Consider the following 19,959-nt stretch of genomic DNA (forward strand, 5'->3'; position numbering starts at 1 on the left):
CCAAATCTAACAGTCTGCTTTTCGTTTCTGTCCGTAAAGTACTACATGTGACATTCTCCACCCCCAAAAACCTCTGAGCTTCTGAAAGAGCCATTGTTCACAACACTCTCCCCACTTAAACTAAAATACCACACCGGAAAAGCAACAATCCTTCACTGTCTTTAAGTTCACAAAAGCCGATCCAATAGATAAGACTTTTATCCCGGACGAGCCCCCAGTTGTTATGGGCGAGGCGTTTTCAGAACCCCAAAATGTATCATGGAGTTCAACCAACTTCTCCCTTTAATCTATTTGTTGCTTTTCCTAGCACACGGCTTGTTCCCTAGGTGTGGGATTACAATTATGGACACGTGGGTTTTTAAACACAAAGCACTGTTTATTCCATGAACTCAACTTAACATCTTAAATAAACATTGGATATCTTAACACCCCTTACTTCAAAGATAACTCAGAAAATATTGCAACAGTAAATAATTCCTAAAAATGTTCCTTCAAACATCCAAGAGACTTAACACATTTAAACAGAATCACATCAGGTTAAAGGCTTTCCTATTATGAGTTTAAATCACCCAAATGATCCAGAGATAGTCTTTCATGGCAGAGATCCAGCTCACTGCAAACACAGACACTCCCCGCGCTCTTTTCAAACTGCAAAACTAAACTGCAAAATGGATGACCTGACCTCAGCTCCACCCACTCTCTGACATCACTGTTTTCTTAAAGGTACATTGCTTAAACATGCATGTCTTAAAGGTACTCTCACATGACACTCACACAGCGGCATTAGCACCAACATCCGTTTCATCCTAAAATGCCTCCTCAGCTGATTCCATATCTTCACCGTGGCCTGCACCACTGGGCTCCCTGAATACCTACTCGGAGCCATTGGCAACGCTGCCGTCACCATAGCCCTCAAACAAGACCCCTTACAAGATTCCTTCTCCATCCGAACCCACACTATCCCTTCTCCTTCCCACCACCGCTGCACCTATTCCACATTCACCGCCCAATAATAATGAAGCAAGTTCGGCAACGCCAACCCCCCCTGCTGCCTCTGCCTCTGTAGCAGGGTCCTCCCCACCCTCGGCACCTTCCCCGCCCATACGAAGTTCGAGATGATCGTGTCCACATTCCGAAAAAAGACTTTGGTATAAAGATCGGGAGAGCCTGAAAGATAAACAAGAACCTCGGCAGAATATTCATTTCCACCACTTGGACCCTCCCTGCCAGCGTTAATTGCAGTGTATCTCACCTCTTAAGATCTTCCCTGGCCTCCTCAACCAGCTATGTTAAGTTCCACTTCTGGAGCCCCGTCCATTCCCTCGCTACCCGAATCCCCAAATACCTAAACCTATCCTTCACTACCGAAAATGGCATCCCCCTCTAAATTAGCCCACTGTGCCAGCTCATTCACTGGGAATACCACGCTTTTCCCTACATTCAGCTTGTACCCCGAGAACCCTCCAAACCTCCCAAACAGACCCATAATCCTTCCGATACTCTCCAACAGACCCGAAACATACAGCAACAGGTCCAAACGACTATTAATAAAATAATTATCAAAACAAGAAAATGAAGTATAGTCAGACAAAAAGGGTGGAAAGATCTCAACACCAACACAAGAAATGGGTTTAATTACCCAATATTCCTTTACCCCTCAGCAATATCACTATTGACATAAAATCCAGGTGAAGAATTATAACTATCTTCTCATCACGGCTTCTTGTTTGGGCTAGCAAACTGTTTGCCCCGGTGAATTTCTGAACATTCACCCGATGCTTTTCATCTAACTGTTACCTCTCTCAGAGACATTCAAACGCACACTGTGAACTCATTACTGCTTCAACTACAGAGCAAACACAAGAATCCCCTAAACTCGGTTTCTCATTCGTCTTATCGTATTTCTTAGCTTAAAATCCATGTCTTCTCTGACACCCGCTGACTGAACTGCCTCTCAGCTCCTGTCTTTCTCTGTGCCGCTTGAACACAGTCTCCAGGCAACAGCACAGTTTCTTTCATTTTAAGTTTTTTCTCAAAATCACTGAACGATGAACCTCTTCATAAAACATCTCTTCACTTCAAGGCTTGTAAAACCTCATTAAAAAAGCATGGATACAAACAATTCCAGAAAACCTGACCTTTTTGCGAGAAGTTGTCAATTTTAAATCCGAGATGGATAAAGGGATATGGGCAAAAGGTAGGTATATGGAGTTAGGTCACAGATCAGCCATGATCTCACTGAATGGAAAGACAAGGCTCGAGAGGCTGAATGGCCTACTCCTGTTCCTATGTTCCTAGGCCCTCCAGACCTCCCAGCACCAAGGTCACAAACAAAACTAAGTGAACCTGAAGCATTGTTCCACCTTTGCTAACATACGAATAAAACTCCCCGTGTTTTCATGGGTTTCGCCCTCACAACCCAAAGATGTGCAGGCTAGGTGGATTGGCCATGCTAAATTGTCCCTTAATTCGAAAAAATGAATTGGGCTCACAGTACAGAAAGAGGTCCCTTAGAGGGTGAGACTGCAGAATTAATCATGGGAAACAAGGAAATAGCAGAGGCTCTGAACAAGTATTTAATATCTGGCTTCACGGGAGAAAACACACAAGCATCCCAAGAGTGGTAGAAAATCAAGAAGCAAAAAGGAGAAACTTAAAACAATCACTATCGAAAAATGAAAAAGTACTGGGAAAACTAACGAGACAATTCCCTGGACTTGATGGCCTACGTCTGAGGTCTTAAACAAAGTGGCTGCAGAGACAGTGGATGCACTGGCTGTAATCTTCCAAAATCCCTCAGATTCCAGAAAGATCCCAGCAGATTTGGAACACCTCAACTGTAACAGCTATGTTCAAGAAAGTAAGGTAACAGAAAGCAGGAACGCATAGCTTAGTATCCATCATTGGGAAAAAGCTGGAATCCATTTTTAAGAAACTAGTAGAATATTGAGAAAATCTTAATAAAATCAAGCAGACAGCATGGTTTTACCATAGGGAAATAATGTTTGACAAATCATTTTGGTTTTTTTTAATCGTTCAATGGATGTGGATATCACTAGCAAGGCCAGCATTTCAGATTGGCGAGCGACAGGGTTCAGTTCTGGGGCCTCACCTATCAACAATCCATTTCATTGATTTGGATGAAGGAACGGACTGTTTTGTAGTCAGATTGATGCTACAAAGATGGGTAAGAAAGCAACATATGATGAGAGATACAAAGAGACTGCAACGGTATAGAGGTTATGTGAATGGCCAAATGTTTGGTAGACGGAGTGTAATGTGGGAAAATATGAGATTGTCCACAAAATCTGGCAGGAAGAATAAAAAAAACAGAATCGTATTTAAATGGAAAGAGACTGCAAAATTCAGCACACAGGAAGATCTGTGTGTCCTGGTACATGAATCTCAAAACGTTAGTACGCATGTGTAGCGAGTAATTAGGAAGACATATGGAATGTTGGTCTTTATTGCAAATAGGACGGGAGTAGAAGAGTCTTGCCACAACTGTACAGAGCATTGGTGAGACCACATTGAGTAGAGTGTAGCATTTATTTCCATCCCAAATTGCCTTTGAGAAGGTGGTGGTAAGCTGCTTACCTGAACTGCTGCAGTCCATGGTGTTCCTTCACTGCCGCTGGGGAATCAGGATGGTGTGTGGCTTGAAGGGGAACTTACTCCAGTGTATATGCTGTACTCTTGGAAGATGCTGTCGAAGGAGCCTTAATGAGGTTCTACAGTACATCTTGTATATAGTGCACATTGCTGCCACTGGGTGTCGGTGTTGGAAGTAGTGAATCTTTAAGGTGGTAGATGGGGTGCAAATCAAGTGGGCTGCTTTGTCCTGGATGGTGTCAAGTTACTCGAGTGTTGTTGGAGTCGCACTCATCCAGGCAAGTGGAGAGTATTCCATCATACTCCAGATGTGTGTCATGTGGGACAGGTCTTGGTGAGCCAGGACCAGAATTACGTGCTGCAGAATTCCCAGCCTCTGACCTGCTCTAGTAGCCACAGTATCTATATGTTTGGTCCAGTTCAGTTTCTGGTCAAGAATAACCCCCACAATTTGATTCAGTGACGGTAATGCCATTGATTGTCATGGGGAGCTGGTTAGAGTCTCTCTTATTGGAGATGGTCTTTGCCTGGCAGCTGTGTTCCGTTACTTGCCATTTATCAGCCGAAGCCTGAATGTTGTCCAGGTTTTGTTGCATATGGACATATGGAAATGAACAACTTCAGTATCTGTGGAGACATGAATGCTGCTGAACATTGTTGGCTGATGATTGCACATCTCTACTTCTGACCTTTAATGGAGGCAAGGTCATTGGGCCTAGGGCACTACCCTGAGGAACTCCTGTATCAATGACCTGGGGCTGAAATAATTGACCTCCAATAACCACAAGCATCTTCCTTTGTGCTAGAATCATAGAATTTACAGTGCAGAAGGAGACCATTCGGCCCATCGAGTCTGCACCGGCCCTTGGAAAGAGCACCCTACCTAAGCCCACACCTCCACCCAACACCCGTAACCCAACCCAACCTTTTTGTACACTAAGGGCAATTTAGCAAGGCCAATTCACCTAACCTACACATTTTTGGACTGCGAGAGGAAACCGAAGCACCCGGAGGAAACCCACACAGATACAGGGAGAACGTGTAGACTCCGCACAGACAGTGACCTAAGCCAGGAATCGAACCTGGGACCCTGGAGCGGTGAAGCAATTGTGCTAACCACTGTGCTACCGTGCTGCTCGGTATGACTCCAACCAGTGGAAAGATTTCCCTGATTTCCTTTGACTCCAGTTTTGCTCGAGCTCCTTGATGGCATACTCAGTCAAATACTGCCTTGATGTCAAGGCCAGTCATCCTGACCTCATCTCTAATTCAGCTCTTTTGTCCAGGTCAGGAACAGGGTGGCCCAGATGGAACTCAAACTGAGCATCAGTGAGCAGGTTACGGCTGAGCAAGTGCCGCTTGATAGCAGTGTCAACGGCATCTTCCATCACTTTGCTGATGATCTGGAGTAAACTGATGGGGCAGAAGTTGGCCACATTAGGTGTGTCCTGCTTTTATGGACAGTTCAAACTTGGACAATTTTCCATATCGCCAGGTAGATGCCAGTGTGGTAGTGTGGAACAACTTGTCGAAGGGCATAGCTAGTTCTGGAGTACAGGTCTTTAGTACTATTGCTAGAATGTTGCCAGGGCCCATAACCTTTGTTGTAGCCAGTATCTTCAGCTATGCTTCGATAACACGTGGCGTGAACAGAATTGGCTGAAGACTGGCATTAGTGATGGTGGGAACCTCAGGAGGAGGCAGAGGTGGATCACCCACCTGGTACTTCTCACTGAAGGTGGTTGCAAATGTTTCTACATTGTCTTTTGCACTGAAGCGTTGAGCTCCTCCATCGCAGAGGATGGGCATATTTGTGGAGCCTGCTCCTCTTCCAGTTAGTTGTGAATAGTGTCACAGAATCACACAGCACAGAAAAGGCCCTTCGGCCCATCGCATCTATGCCAGTCAAAAACAGCCACATAACCATTCAAATCCTATTTTCCAGCATTGGCCCATAGCCTTGTATGCCCTGGGATCGCAAGTACACTTCTAACTACTTCTTAACTGTTATGAGGGTCTCTTCCTCCACCACCCTTTCAGGCAGCGAATTCCAAACTCCCACCACCCTCTGGATAATAAAGTTTTTCCTCACATTCCCATTAAACCTTCTGTCCAAGTCTATCCAATCTCTCTTCATAACTAACACTCTCCAGCCCAGACAAAATCATGGTGAACTTCCTCTGCACCCTTTCCACCTTCCTGTAATGTGGATTCCAGAACCGCACACATATACTCTTAGCTGTGGCCGAACCAACGTTTTATACAGTTCCAGCATCACCTCCCTGCTCTCAAACTCTATGCCTCGGCCAATGAAGGCAAGTATACCATATGCCTTCTTAACCATCTGCTCTGCTACCTTAAGGGACCAGTGTACATGCACACCAAGGTCCCGCTGATCCTCAGTGCTTCCCAAAATCCTGCCGTTTATCATGGTGGATGACAATTAAACAACTGGGCACAGGAAGACTGCAGAGCTTAGGTCTGATGCATTGGTTATGGATCGCTTAGCTCAATCATATGATGCTTACACTAGTTGACATGCAAGTAGTCCTGTTGTAGCATCGACATGTTGACACCTGATTTTTAGGTACACACGGTGCATGCCCTCCTACATTCTTCATTGAACCAAGAATAATACCCTGGCTGGATGGTAATAGCAGAGTGGGGATACATGTGCCATGAGGTTACAAATTGTGAACACGGTGCCTCATGGATGCCCAATTTTGAGCTTTTAGATCTGTTGAAATCTATCCGATTTTGCACTGTGGTCGTGTCACAAAACATGGAGCATTTCCTCAATTTGAAGATCGAACTTCACCCCCATAAGTACTGTGCTGAGGTCAATCTTACCAATGTTTTCATGGACAGATGCATCTGAGACGGGTTGATTGGTGAGGATGAGGTCAAGTAGGCTTTTCCATCTTGTGGTTCCCTTACCACCTGCCAAAGACCCTGTCTAACAGCTATGTCATTTCGGACTCGGCCAGCTCAGTCAGCAGTGGTGCCACCAAGTCACTCTTGGTGATGAACATTTAAGTTCCCACCCAGACTACATTCTGTGCCTTTGCTATACAGCTGTTATTAAGGAGGATTTTACCGGGTCAACAGGGTTGGGTGTGTCATTGTCATTTCCAGTGACGAGCTCAATGCCTGGCGATCCATCCAGTTTCATTCCCATTGGACTTTGCAGTGGGATTTTTCCAACTGACTTGCTATACCATTTCTTGCGTGACTTGAGTGACTTGCTATACCATTTCAGCAGGCATTTAAGAGGCATTAAGGCTCAACTCCCCAAAAAATATTAGTGAACCAATGGCTCCTACAACAACCGACAATGTTTTTGTAGTCACCATTAGGTAAGCTTTTAATCCCCGATTTATTAATTGAATTTAAATTCCATCAGCTGCCATGGTCATATCAGCCATGATATTATTGAATGGCAGAGGGTTTGAGGGGCTGAAATGTCTTCTCCTGCTCCTATATCTTATGATCTTATGCTTCTGCAGGATGTCCAGTAAAATTAGAATGCTTAAAAAACTGAATATTTCAGGTATTTTCCTCATGAATAACATTGTACACAAATTCTTCAATATACAGTAAACTTAGAAACAAGTGTTGTTGACTGTCTTTACTTTTTTGGGAGTTTCATACGAACATTTTACTCATTAAGTACAGTGGATCTTACTATAAGTTATAATGGATGGGGCTCCTGGTAGGTCAGTGGTATTTGTGCATAAACTAACCAACAATTTCCAGTCTGAAATGGTGGTCAATCAGCTAAAAGAAATTCAACAAAACGGGCAGTGGTTAGCACTGCTGCCTCACAGCTCCAAAGATCCGGGTTCAATTCCAGCCTCGAGTGACTGTGTGGATTTTGCACCTTCTCCCCGTGTCTGCGTGGGTTTCCTCCGGGTGCTCCGGTTTCCTCCCACAGTCCAAAGATATGCAGGTTAGGTGGATTGGCCATGCTAAATTGCCCCTTAGTGTCCAAATGGTTAGGTGGGTTACTGGGTACAGGGTGGCGCATGGGCTTAAGTAGGGTGCTCTTTTCAAGGACCAGTGCAGACTCGATGGGCCAAATGGCCTCCTTCTGCACTGTAGATTCTATAATATCCCTGATTCTGTGCAACAAGCTTTATCCTGTATGCGTTTGCTATAACTCAGGTAAATACTTGGCCTGACATGAATCTCCAACAAATTCTTACTCAGAGATCCCATAGAAACGTCACTTCATTGCATGCAAGTGTAGACCAACGGTTGAAATATGAAGCACAGCACAAGCAAAGACTCAACTCCAGCTGTGGGTGTTAAGGATTTTACCATACTTTCACTTTGTCATTTCCCATCTGCCTGCAAAAGCAGAACACAAGTCAGACACTGGTCAACGGTTTTTGGTGGACAGGTCTGAACATTTTTACTCGCAAACTTCCCAAAATTGGTTACCATTACTGAAACATTGGGACATCAAATGCAAGCAGAAACAATGTGTTGCCAATTTGTTTTAGTGAGTGGTCGGAAGGCTTTCAGGCTTTACGAGTTGAGAGATTGGAACATTAGAGTTGATAGATATTTGTTTGTATTTTCCTCTTATTCCCAAATAGGATCCTGCAGCCAATGCATGACAGAACCCAAGCACACAGTTCAGCCAAAGTCTTCAGAAGCTGACGGGGAGAAACTTTACAGAGTAGACATCAAATGAAAAACTGAACAAAAACTAGAGGGCAGCAGAGTTTATGAAGGACTGACGGGTACAAAATCAGTCATTACAGGTGGCAAAATAATGAACTGGCTTCTCTAACTTACTGTGCAGTAAAAGCCAACCGCATTTACAGTTAACATGTTACCAGCCTCCTTTAATTAAAACCATCAGATCTCTTGTAGGCATTACTCATGGCAATTTATAGGAAACTGCCAGAGACGGTGACAGCAGCGAATAATCCTGTTCACCTAAAACTATACGAACTGGTAGGAAGCAATTATGTAGATGATTGGGGAACATTTTATCTTTAACTTCGAACAAATGAGAAACTGGAGTCACATTGATCACAAACTTGTGATAAAGAGGATAACTCAAAATTGCTAAAATGCCACTGGAACAATGACAGGAATGTAACGTGGAACTCTTTCTTTTTTTAAAAATAATTTTTATTAAAGGTTTTCATAAAATATCAATAACAAAATGAGAAAGAAAAAAGAACCCAACAGGGTTAAATACAAAACACAATCTAAAAAAGAAACCCCCCCAAACCCCTCCCCCCTGTACATAAATAATAAATTAACATTAACACCCCGACTTAACACAACAGGTGTATACACCCCCTCAGACCCTCCAGTGTAAATAACATAAACAAAAATAAAGTTCCCCCCCCCGAGCTGCTGCTGCCATTGGGCAATGTCTATCGTTCTGCCAGAAAGTCTAAGAACGGTTGCCACCGCCTAAAGAACCCTTGTACCGACCCTCTCAAAGTGAATTTCACCCTCTCCAATTTAATGAACCCTGCCATATCGCTGATCCAGGATTCCACGCTTGGGGACCTCGCATCTTTCCACTGAAGGTGAATCCTTCGCCGGGCGACCAGGGACGCAAAGGCCAGAATTCCGGCCTCTTTCGCCTCCTGCACTCCCGGCTCCTCTGCCATCCCAAATATTGTGAGCCCCCAGCTCGGTCTGACCCTGGATCCTACCACCCTCGACACCGTCCTCGCTACGCCCTTCCAAAATTCCTCCAGCGCTGGGCATGCCCAGAACATATGGGTGTGATTTGCTGGGCTCCCTGAGCACCTAACACACCTGTCCTCACCCCCAAAGAACCGGCACATCCTTGTCCCGGTCATGTGTGCCCTGGGCAGCACCTTAAACTGTATGAGGCTGAGACTCACGCACGATGAGGAAGAGTTCACCCTCCCTAGGGCATCTGCCCACGTCCCTTCCTCAATCTCCTCTCCCAACTCCTCCTCCCACTTACCTTTCAACTCTACCACCGTGGCCTCCTCCTCCTCCTGCATCACCTGGTACGTTTCGGAGATCTTCCCCACACCCACCCACCCGAGAGCGCCCTGTCCTGTACTGTGTGTGGCAGTAGCCACGGGAATTCCACCACCTGCCGTCTGGCAAACGCCCTTACCTGTAAGTACCTGAAGGTGTTCCCGGGGGGAGCCCGTACATCTCCTCCAGCTCACCCAAGCTCGCAAACTTCCCGTCCAAAAACAGGTCCCCCAACTTTCGTATCCCTGCCCTGTGCCACCCCGAAAATCCTCCACCTGTTCTTCCTGGGGCGAACCGGTGGTTCCCCCGTAATGGGGTCCACGCCGAGACCCCAACTTCCCCCCCTATGCCGCCTCCACTGCCTCCAAATTTTGAGGCCCGCCACCACCATCGGGCTCATGGTATACCTCCTTGGAGGGAGCGGCAGCGGCGCCGTTGCCAGCGTCCCCAGATTCGTACCCACACAGGACACCGTCTCCAGTCTCTTCCATGCAGCCCCCTCCCCGTCCATCACCCACTTGCGCACCATCGTCGCATTGGCGGCCCAGTAGTACCCACAGAGGTTGGGCAGCGCCAGCCCCCCCCATCTCTACTCCGCTCCAGGAACACCCTTCTCCCCCTCGGAGTCCCTCGCGCCCACACAAACCTCATTATACTCCTTTTAACCTGCCTGAAAAAAGCCTTCGGGATAAACACTGGGACAGGAGCAAAAACCTTGGGAGCACCGTCATTTTGATTGACTGCACCCGACCCGCCAAGGACAGCGGCAACGCGTCCTACCTCTTGAACTCCTCCTCCATTTGCTCCACCAGCCTTGTAAAGTTAAGCCTATGCAGGGCCCCCCAGCTCCTGGCCACCTGGACCCCAAATATCTGAAGCTCCTCTCTGCCCTTTTTAGTGGGAGCTCGCCAATCCCCCTCTCCTGGTCCCCTAGCTGAACTACGAACAGCTCGCTCTTCCCAATATTGAGCTTGTACCCCGAAAAGTCCCCGAATTCCCTAAGGATCCTCATTGCCTCTGGCATTCCTCCCACCGGGTCCGCCACAGACAGCAGCAGGTTGTCCGCATAAAGCGACACCCTATGCTCTTCCCCACCCCGCACCAATCCCCTCCAGTTCCTCGACTCTCTCAGTGCCATAGCCAGGGGTTCAATCGCCAGTGCGAAGAGCAGGGGAGACAGGGAACACCCCTGTCTCGTCCCTCGGTGCAACCGAAAGTACTCGGGCCTCCTCCTATTCAAAGAACAAGAACAAAGAACAAAGAAACGTACAGCACAGGAACAGGCCCTTCGGCCCTCCAAGCCCGTGCCGACCATGCTGCCCGACTAAACTACAATCTTCTACACTTCCTGGGTCCATATCCCTCTATTCCCATCCTATTCATGTATTTGTCAAGATGCCCCTTAAATGTCACTATTGTCCCTGCTTCCACCACCTCCTCCGGTAGCGAGTTCCAGGCATCCACTACCCTCTGTGTAAAAAACTTGCCTCGTACATCTACTCTAAACCTTGCCCTTCTCACCTTAAACCTATGCCCCCTAGTAATTGACCCCTCTACCCTGGGGAAAAGCCTCTGACTATCCACTCTGTCTATGCCCCTCATAATTTTGTATACCTCTATCAGGTCTCCCCTCAACCTCCTTCGTTCCAGTGAGAACAAACCGAGTTTATTCAACCGCTCCTCATAGCTAATGCCCTCCATACCAGGCAACATTCTGGTAAATCTCTTCTGCACCCTCTCTAAAGCCTCCACATCCTTCTGGTAGTGTGGTGACCAGAATTGAACACTATACTCCAAGTGTGGCCTAACTAAGGTTCTATACAGCTGCAACATGACTTGCCAATTCTTATACTCAATGCCCCGGCCAATGAAGGCAAGCATGCCATATGCCTTCTTGACTACCTTCTCCACCAGTGTTGCCCCTTTCAATGACCTGTGGACCTGTACTCCTAGATCTCTTTGACTTTCAATACTCTTGAGGGTTCTACCATTCACTGTATATTCCCTACCTGCATTAGACCTTCCAAAATGCATTACCTCACATTTGTCCGGATTAAACTCCATCTGCTATCTCTCCGCCCAAGTCTCCAAACAATCTAAATCCTGCTGTATCCTCTGACAGTCCTCATCGCTATCCGCAATTCCACCAACCTTTGTGTCGTCTGCAAACTTACTAATCAGACCAGTTACATTTTCCTCCAAATCATTTATATATACTACAAAGAGCAAAGGACCCAGCACTGATCCCTGTGGAACACCACTGGTCACAGCCCTCCAATGAGAAAAGCATCCTTTCATTGCTACTCTCTGCCTTCTATGGCCTAGCCAGTTCTGTATCCACCTTGCCAGCTCACCCCTGATCCTGTGTGACTTCACCTTTTGTACTAGTCTACCATGAGGGACCTTGTCAAAGGCCTTACTGAAGTCCATATAGACAACATCCACTGCCCTACCTGCATCAATCATCTTAGTGACCTCCTCAAAAAACTCTATCAAGTTAGTGAGACACGACCTCCCCTTCACAAAACCGTGCTGCCTCTCACTAATACGTCCATTTGCTTCCAAATGGGAGTAGATCCTGTCTCGAAGAATTCTCTCCAGTAATTTCCCTACCACTGAAGTAAGGCTCACCGGCCTGTAGTTCCCGGGATTATCCTTGCTACCCTTCTTAAACAGAGGAACAACATTGGCTATTCTCCAGTCCTCTGGGACATCCCCTGAAGACAGCGAGGATCCAAAGATTTATGTCAAGGCCTCAGCAATTTCCTCTCCAGCCTCCTTCAGTATTCTGGGGTAGATCCCATCAGGCCCTGGGGACTTATCTACCTTAATATTTTTTAAGACACCCAACACCTCGTCTTTTTGGATCTCAATGTGACCCAGGCTATCTACACACCCTTCTCCAGACTCAACATCTACCAATTTCTTCTCTTTGGTGAATACTGATGCAAAGTATTCATTTAGTACCTCGCCCATTTCCTCTGGCTCCACACATAGATTCCCTTGCCTATCCTTCAGTGGGCCAACCCTTTCCCTGGCTACCCTCTTGCTTTTTATGTACGTGTAAAAAGCCTTGGCCACATTCGTGGCCACACTCGCCATCGGGACCTCATACAACAGCCTAACCCACCTGACAAACCCGTCCCCAAACCCAAACCTCTTCAGCACCTCCCACAGGTACCCCCACTCTACCCTATCGAAGGCTTTCTCAGCGTCCATCGCCACCACTATCTCCGCCTCCCCCTCCCTCGCCGGCATCATGATAACGTTCAAAAGCCTCCGCACATTCGCATTCAACTGTCTCCCCTTCACAAATCCCGTCTGGTCTTCATGGATGATCTGCGGCACACAATCCTCAATCCTCGTGGCTAAGACCTTCGCCAGCACCTTGGCATTTACATTTAGCAAGGAAACCGGTCTGTAAGACCCACATTGCAGGGGATCCTTGTCCCGCTTCAGGATCAAGGAGATCAGTGCCCGGGACATCGTCGGGGGTAAAGCCCCCCCCCTCCCTTGCCTCATTAAAGATCCTAACTAACAGCGGGCCCAACAGGTCCATATATTTTTAATAGAACTCGACCGGGAAACCGTCAGGCCCCGGTGCCTTCCCCGCCTGCATGCTTCCTATCCCTTTGATCAGCTCCTCCAGCCTAATCAGGGCCCCCAGTCCCGCCAGCATTCCCTCTTCCACCTTTGGAAACCTCAATTGGTCCAGGAAACGGCCCATCCCTCCCTCCTCCCGTGGGGGCTCGGATCGGTACAATTCCTCGTAGAAGTCCCTGAAGACCCCATTGATGCCAACCCCACTCCGCACCACGCTCCCTCCCCTGTCCTTAACTCCCCCGATCTCCCTAGCTGCGTCCCGCTTCCGAAGCTGATGCGCCAGCATCCGGTTTGCCTTTTCCCCATAACCGTAGACCGCCCCCTGGGCCTTCCTCCACTGCACCTTCGCCTTCCTGGTGGTCACCAGGTCGAATTCGGCCTGGTGGCTGCGCCTCTTCCTCAACAATCCTTCCTCAGCCTCTTCCGCATACCTCCTGTCTACCCTCACCATCTCCCCCACCAGCCTCTCCCTCTCCCCCCCGCTCCTTGTGGGCCCTAATGGAGATCAGCTCTCCCCTCACCACCGCCTTCAGTGCCTCCCATACCATCCGCACTAGGACCTCCCCATTGTCGTTGGTCTCCAAGTACCTCTCTATACTTCCTCGGACCCGCTCGCTCACCTCCTCGTCCGCCAACAGCCCCACCTCCAAGCGCCACAGCGGGCGCTGGTCCCTCTCCTCCCCCATCTCCAAGTCCACCCAATGCAGGGCGTGGTCCGAAATGGCCATTGCCGAATACTCGGTATCCTCTACTCTCACTATCAGCGCCCTACTAAAAATGAAAAAGTCGATTCGAGAATAAGCCTTATGGACATGTGAGAAGAATGAAAATTCCCTAGTCCCCGGCCTTGCAAATCTCCAAGGGTCCACCCCTCCCATTTGGTCGATAAATCCCCTCAACACTCTAGCCGCCGCTGACTTCCTACCCGTCCTAGACCTGGAGCGATCCAGTGTCGGATCCAACATCGTGTTAAAGTCTCCCCCCATTATCAGCCCCCCCACTTCCAAGTCTGGGATCCAACCCAACATACGCCGCATAAAACCCGCATCGTCCCAGTTCGGAGCACTGTACCACCCTCTCTCCCTGCAACTTACCACTTACCATTATGTACCTACCACCATTATCTGCCACAATGCGCGACGCCTCGAATGACACCTTCTTTCCCACCAAGATCGCCACCCCTCGATTTTTGGCATCTAGCCCCGAGTGAAAACACCTGGCCTACCCACCCTTTCCTCAGTCTTACCTGGTCTGCCACCTTCAGGTGTGCCTCCTGGAGCATAACCACATCCGCCTTGAGCCCCTTCAGGTGCGCGAACACGCGGGCCCGCTTAATCGGCCCATTCAGTCCCCTTACATTCCAGGTTAATTAAATTAAAATTTAAATCGCTTATTGTCACAAGTAGGCTTCAATGAAGTTACTGTGAAAAGCCCCTCGTCGCCACATTCCGGCGCCTGTTCGGGGAGGCTGGTACGGGAATCGAACCGTGCTGCTGGCCTGCTTGGTCTGCTTTAAAAGCCAGCGATTTAGCCCAGTGTGCTAAACCAGCCCCTTTCAACCGGATCGGGGGCTACCCACCCCCCTCCCCCGCCGACTAGCCATGACCCCCTCCTCGGCCAGCCACACGCCCGCACCCCACACCCGGCCCGTTCCCCACAGCGGCATACCCCCGTCTCGACACCCCCCCCCCACTCGCTCCAGCTCCTCCTGGAACTCTTTCAATGACAATAATTTGGTCTTTTTAAAAAAAGGTTTGAGATTTAACATTTTTGCAAACAACGCCAACAGAGCTACAGACAAATACATCGCTGTGAGCAAAGAAAATATTGCTCAACATACACGAATACAGAAGGACAGGAGAGCAACATTATAATTGGCTCAATACAATCATTAGACATAGCTAGATGCCTCAAAAAGCCCCATAAGTCTTACAACACCAGGTTAGTTATCTGCTGAAGGAGCTACGCTCCGAAGCTCGTGGTTCCAAATAAACCTGTTGGACTTTAATCTGGTGTTCTAAGACTTCTTCCTGTGCCCACCCCAGTCCAATGCCGGCATCTCCACATCATCTATAAGCCCACCAGAGACCAAGGGAGAAACAGGATAAAGGCATGAAAACATGGTAGTATTGTACACACCCTCCCATGGCGCGTCTGCTCGCAATTACCACGAGAGTTCAGCCCATGACATGGAACAGTGGTTAGCACTGCTGCGTCATAGCTCCTGGGTCCCGGGTTCAATTCCGGCCTCGGGTCACTATCGGTGTGGAGTTTGCACTTTCTCTCCGTGTCTGCGTGGGTTTCCTCCGGGTGCTCCGCTTTCCCCCCCACAGTCCAAAGATGTGCAGGTTAGGTGGATTGGCCATGCCATGATTGGCCCTTAGTGTCCAAAAGGGTTGGGTAGGGTTACTGGGATAGGGTGGAGTTTGGGCTTGGGTAGGGTGCTCTTTCTAAGGGCCAGTACAGACTCGATTGGCAGACACTAAATTCTATGAGATGAGACACATCACAGCCTCCTCATCTCGGATACCAAACCCATCTGCACCCATGCAGGAACCAATCATGGATTCTTTATACCCATCCTTGCAAAGAAAACAAAGCAAAGAAACTACGCAAAAACCCCAGTTCTAAAGGGGAGTTATAAAAATATGCCACACTCTGCAACTTTTTTTTTTTAATGATATTTTATCCCAAATACATTCAACAAAATAACACAAGTTTAACATCCAATCAAAGTACACCGTTTGCGCATTTTTCTCCTTTGAATACCACCCCCTCCCACAGCAGCTACTCAAATATCGCCATGAACAGCCTCCACCGTACCTCAAAGCTTTTCTCTCACCTCCTGAAGGCAAATCTCATTTTTTCCAACCTGAGAAATTTGTACAGATCCCCAGCCATGCCGCGCGCCTCTGATGATGTAGCTGACCTCCAATTCAAAAATATCCGTCGCTGGGCAATGAGAGAGGTGAAGGCCTCAACATTGGCCCCCTTCCCCTCCAACAGCTCCAGCACATGTGCCACCCCAAAGATCGCCACCACAGGGTCCGGCTTCACCTCAACCCCAACAATCCTCGATAGTGTCCCGAGCACCACTTCCCAAAAGTTCGCCAATTATTCACGGCCTCAGAACATCTGAGCATGAGTCGCCGGCCCCCTCCCACACTGCACACACACACGTCTGCTACCGCCGGGAGATAAACACTCATCTGAGCCCGAGTCATGCGGACCACATTAAATTGTATCAAACCAATTCTTGCGCCTCATGAGGATGTTGAGATCACTCGCTGCATTACCTCATACCAAATTTCCCATCCTATCTCCCTCCCTAACTCCTCCTCCCATTTTCGCTTGATCCTTTTCACTAATGTCTTGCCCTGCTCTCCCAACCACCCATATATATCCCCAGTCCTGCCCATCCACCTTCTGAAAAAAGGCCTTGGGAAGAAAAATCAGGAGGGACTGAAACACAAACCTTGGCAACACATTCACCTTCACCACCTGCACCGTCCCCGCTACTGTCAGGTGCAGCGTATCCCACCTTTTAAAGTCTTCCTTGATCGCCTCCACCAACCCCATCCGGTTCCACCTATGCATTGTGGCCCACTCGTGCTTTACCTGGATCCCCAGGTACCAAAACGGCTCCCTTGACAGCTTAAATGGCAGAGCCCCCAGGTTCTCTCCCTGCCCACAGCATTCACCAGAAACACCTCACTTTTCCCTACATTCAATTTATAACCTGAAAATGACCCAAACATCCCCAGTAGGCCCATGATTCTGCCGATGCTTTCCAACACAAATAGGTCATCGGCGTGCAACGACACCTGCTACTCCCTACCACACCCCCTCTCACAATCCCCCGCCACTCAACTGAGGCCTGAAGTGCCATCACCAAGGACTCAATTGCTAACGCAAACAATAGCAGCAACAGCGGGCACCCCTACCTTGTCCCCCTATACAGCCCAAAATACCCGGGTTTTTCTCATTTGTTCACACACTTGCCATGGGGGTCGCCGCATACAACAACTGAACCCACGCCACAAACCTCAGCCCAAACCCAAACCTCCCCAGAATCTCCAACAGATACTTCCACTCTACCCTGTCAAAGGCCTTCTCGCATCCATGGACACGATCATCACCGGCACTCACCCCCCTGACAGGCTTAATTCCATTCAGTAACCTCCTAATATTCAGTAACCTCCTAATATTACGAGAGAGCCGTCTCCACATCTGAAAGCCCATTTGGTCCCCCGAAACCCCGGAGCACACACCCCTCCAACCTTCTCGCAAATACCTTTGCCAGGACTTTCACATCCGTATTTAGCAGCGGGTTGAGCCTATAGACCCACACTCCAATGGATCCTTCCCTTTTTTCAGGATCAGCAAAATTGACGCCTGCACCAACGTAGCCAGCAACATCCACTTTTCCACTGTTTCAGTAAACATGCCCAAAAGGTGGGGAGGGCAACTCCATCACGAACTGCTTATAAAATTCCGCTGGAAAGCCAACTGGCCCCGGCGTCTTCCCGACTACATCATGCCAAAACACTCCATTACCTCCTTTAGCCATAACGGCTCCTCCAGCGGATACCTCTTCCCACCTCCAGCTCCACGAAGTCCAGCCCATCAAGAAAACACTCCATATCTACCACCTCCTCCACCAGCGCTGTACAGTCCCTCATCAAAGGCCTTGAACACCTCATTTATCCTCTCCGGATCCGATATCACATTCCACCGCACCCCTCACACGCCCTCACTTGAAGACTTTCCCTCAAAGCTGCCTGTTGCTGCAGCTGGGGAGCCAGCATGTGACTCGCATCTCTTCTTACTCATACGGTACCCCCCCACCTGCCATAGCTGACCCACCGGCCTACCCGTCGTCAACCGGCTACACTGCCCCTGCAATTTATTTCTTTCCGCCAACAACCCCTTCGTGAGGGCCACAAAATACTTCCTATCCATCTCCACTATCTTGTCCAATAGTTGCCGATGCTCCTCCCTACTTATCCTCTCTATGCGCCTTGAACAAAATAATTTCTCCCCCCCCCACCCCCGCTCCCGACCACCGCTTTCAAGACTTCCCAAAACGTGGCTGCCGATGCCTCCCCATTCTGACAGAGCTCCATATAATTCTTAATCGCAACCGTTACCTTCCCACAGAACACCTTGTCTGCCAAAAGCCAACCTCCACCCAAGCCTCTGTGCCTGACCCGAACGAAGACTCACGTCTCGAAAGTGCGAAGCGTGGTCTGAAATCACTATTCCCACGTACTCTGCACTTTTCACTCCGATCAGCAAGTCCCGGCTCACCACAAAAAAGTAAATCCTGGCATAAACCCTATACGCATGCAAGAAGAAAGAATACTCCCTCTCTCCCGGGTGCCCAAACCTCCACGGATCAATTATCCCCATCCTCGCCATTATCCCCATCCTCTCCATAAACCCACCCAGCTCTCACGCCATTCTCTCTTTTTTTTTTTAAACTTTTCCAATTAAGGGTCAATTTTGTGTGGCCCTAAACATCTTTGGATTATGGGGGGTGAGACCCACACAGATACAGGGAGAATATGCAAACACCACACGGTGATTTTCTTTCAGGAGACTCATCTCCGGGTGAAAGATCAGATGAGGTTGAGAAAGGGGTGGGTGGGGCTCTGGGTTTGACTCGAAGTTATGTGGAGCTGCCATATTGTTGAACAAGAAAACGGGGTTTACGGGGGCCAGGGAAATTCTGAAACCTGAGCGGGGGGGGGGGGGGGGGGTTGTGATACTGTCCCTGTGGAGTTTGCACATTCTTCCCACATCTGCGTGATCTCACCCCGACATCCCAAATATATGCAGTGTAGGTGGATTGGCCATGCTAAATTGCCCCTTAATTGAAAATGTATTATTTTTTAATTCTTTTCAGGAGAAAAGACAACAATAAATAATCAACAACATAATCACAAGGGAGTAATGTCCAGGATTTTTAAAGAATTGCAGATAATGACTTGATCGATGTTGCCCGAGGAGGCCAATGCCAAGACAGGATCAATGAACACTCCTCTGGGCTTTCAAGGATTCCAAAAAAACGAAGTACCTTCACTTCCACCATGCCACTGCTCAGGCACCCAAGCAATCCACAGCCTAGGCCCCACCGGGGGAGGGATGTTGGATGACTTGACCTGCTCGGCCACCTCAAACCTCGATGAGCATCCAGGATAGAATAATATAGGGCCAGTGATTGGGGAACCAACTGACCCTCGACCTCAAAGGTCAGATACTCTGTGCTCTGTCAAACCTGATACACCCAGCCTCCAAATCAAGATTACCAAAGCATGGCAGCCAATCTTCAAACTCAATCGGGAACTCACCTCCCACTTCTCGCCAGGACACATGCTCACGGACGCACCTTGTCTGACTCCTCCCTCCCAAACCAGTCAGGATAAATAATATGCCATACAGCAGGATCTCAAAGTCTCGAAGGCAGGCCCTTACCAGGGAAAGTGCTCTTCCAAATGAAATAACTCTCTCATGCACCTGCACCATTCTCCTAAGGACACCTTGTAAATCTCCCAAGTGAGCTCCAAAGACCTGCACCATAGAGCCGGGATCTTCATCCAAGAACAACATTCACAATGGCGGCCATCATGCATACAGCACTGTCACAGTGAAAGCCCACTCACCAGCAACAACACCATTGCAAGCTGAGCCCCACTCCAGTCCACTCTGACTGCCACAGTCTGAAGATTTTCTACAATTTATCTCAGCTCTTCGTCG

The 19,959-nt window shown here is 48.5% G+C and overlaps 1 protein-coding gene across 1 annotated transcript in view; it reads right to left on the reverse strand.

The window, feature by feature from the left end:
• Window positions 1–19,959, reverse strand: part of LOC140408768 (LIM domain-binding protein 2) — a 728,711-nt gene that overhangs the window by 694,367 nt on the left and 14,385 nt on the right. The window lies entirely within an intron of this gene.

The sequence above is a fragment of the Scyliorhinus torazame genome, chromosome 3 (genome assembly GCF_047496885.1).
Source record: "Scyliorhinus torazame isolate Kashiwa2021f chromosome 3, sScyTor2.1, whole genome shotgun sequence".
Classification (NCBI taxonomy): Eukaryota; Metazoa; Chordata; class Chondrichthyes; order Carcharhiniformes; family Scyliorhinidae; genus Scyliorhinus; species Scyliorhinus torazame.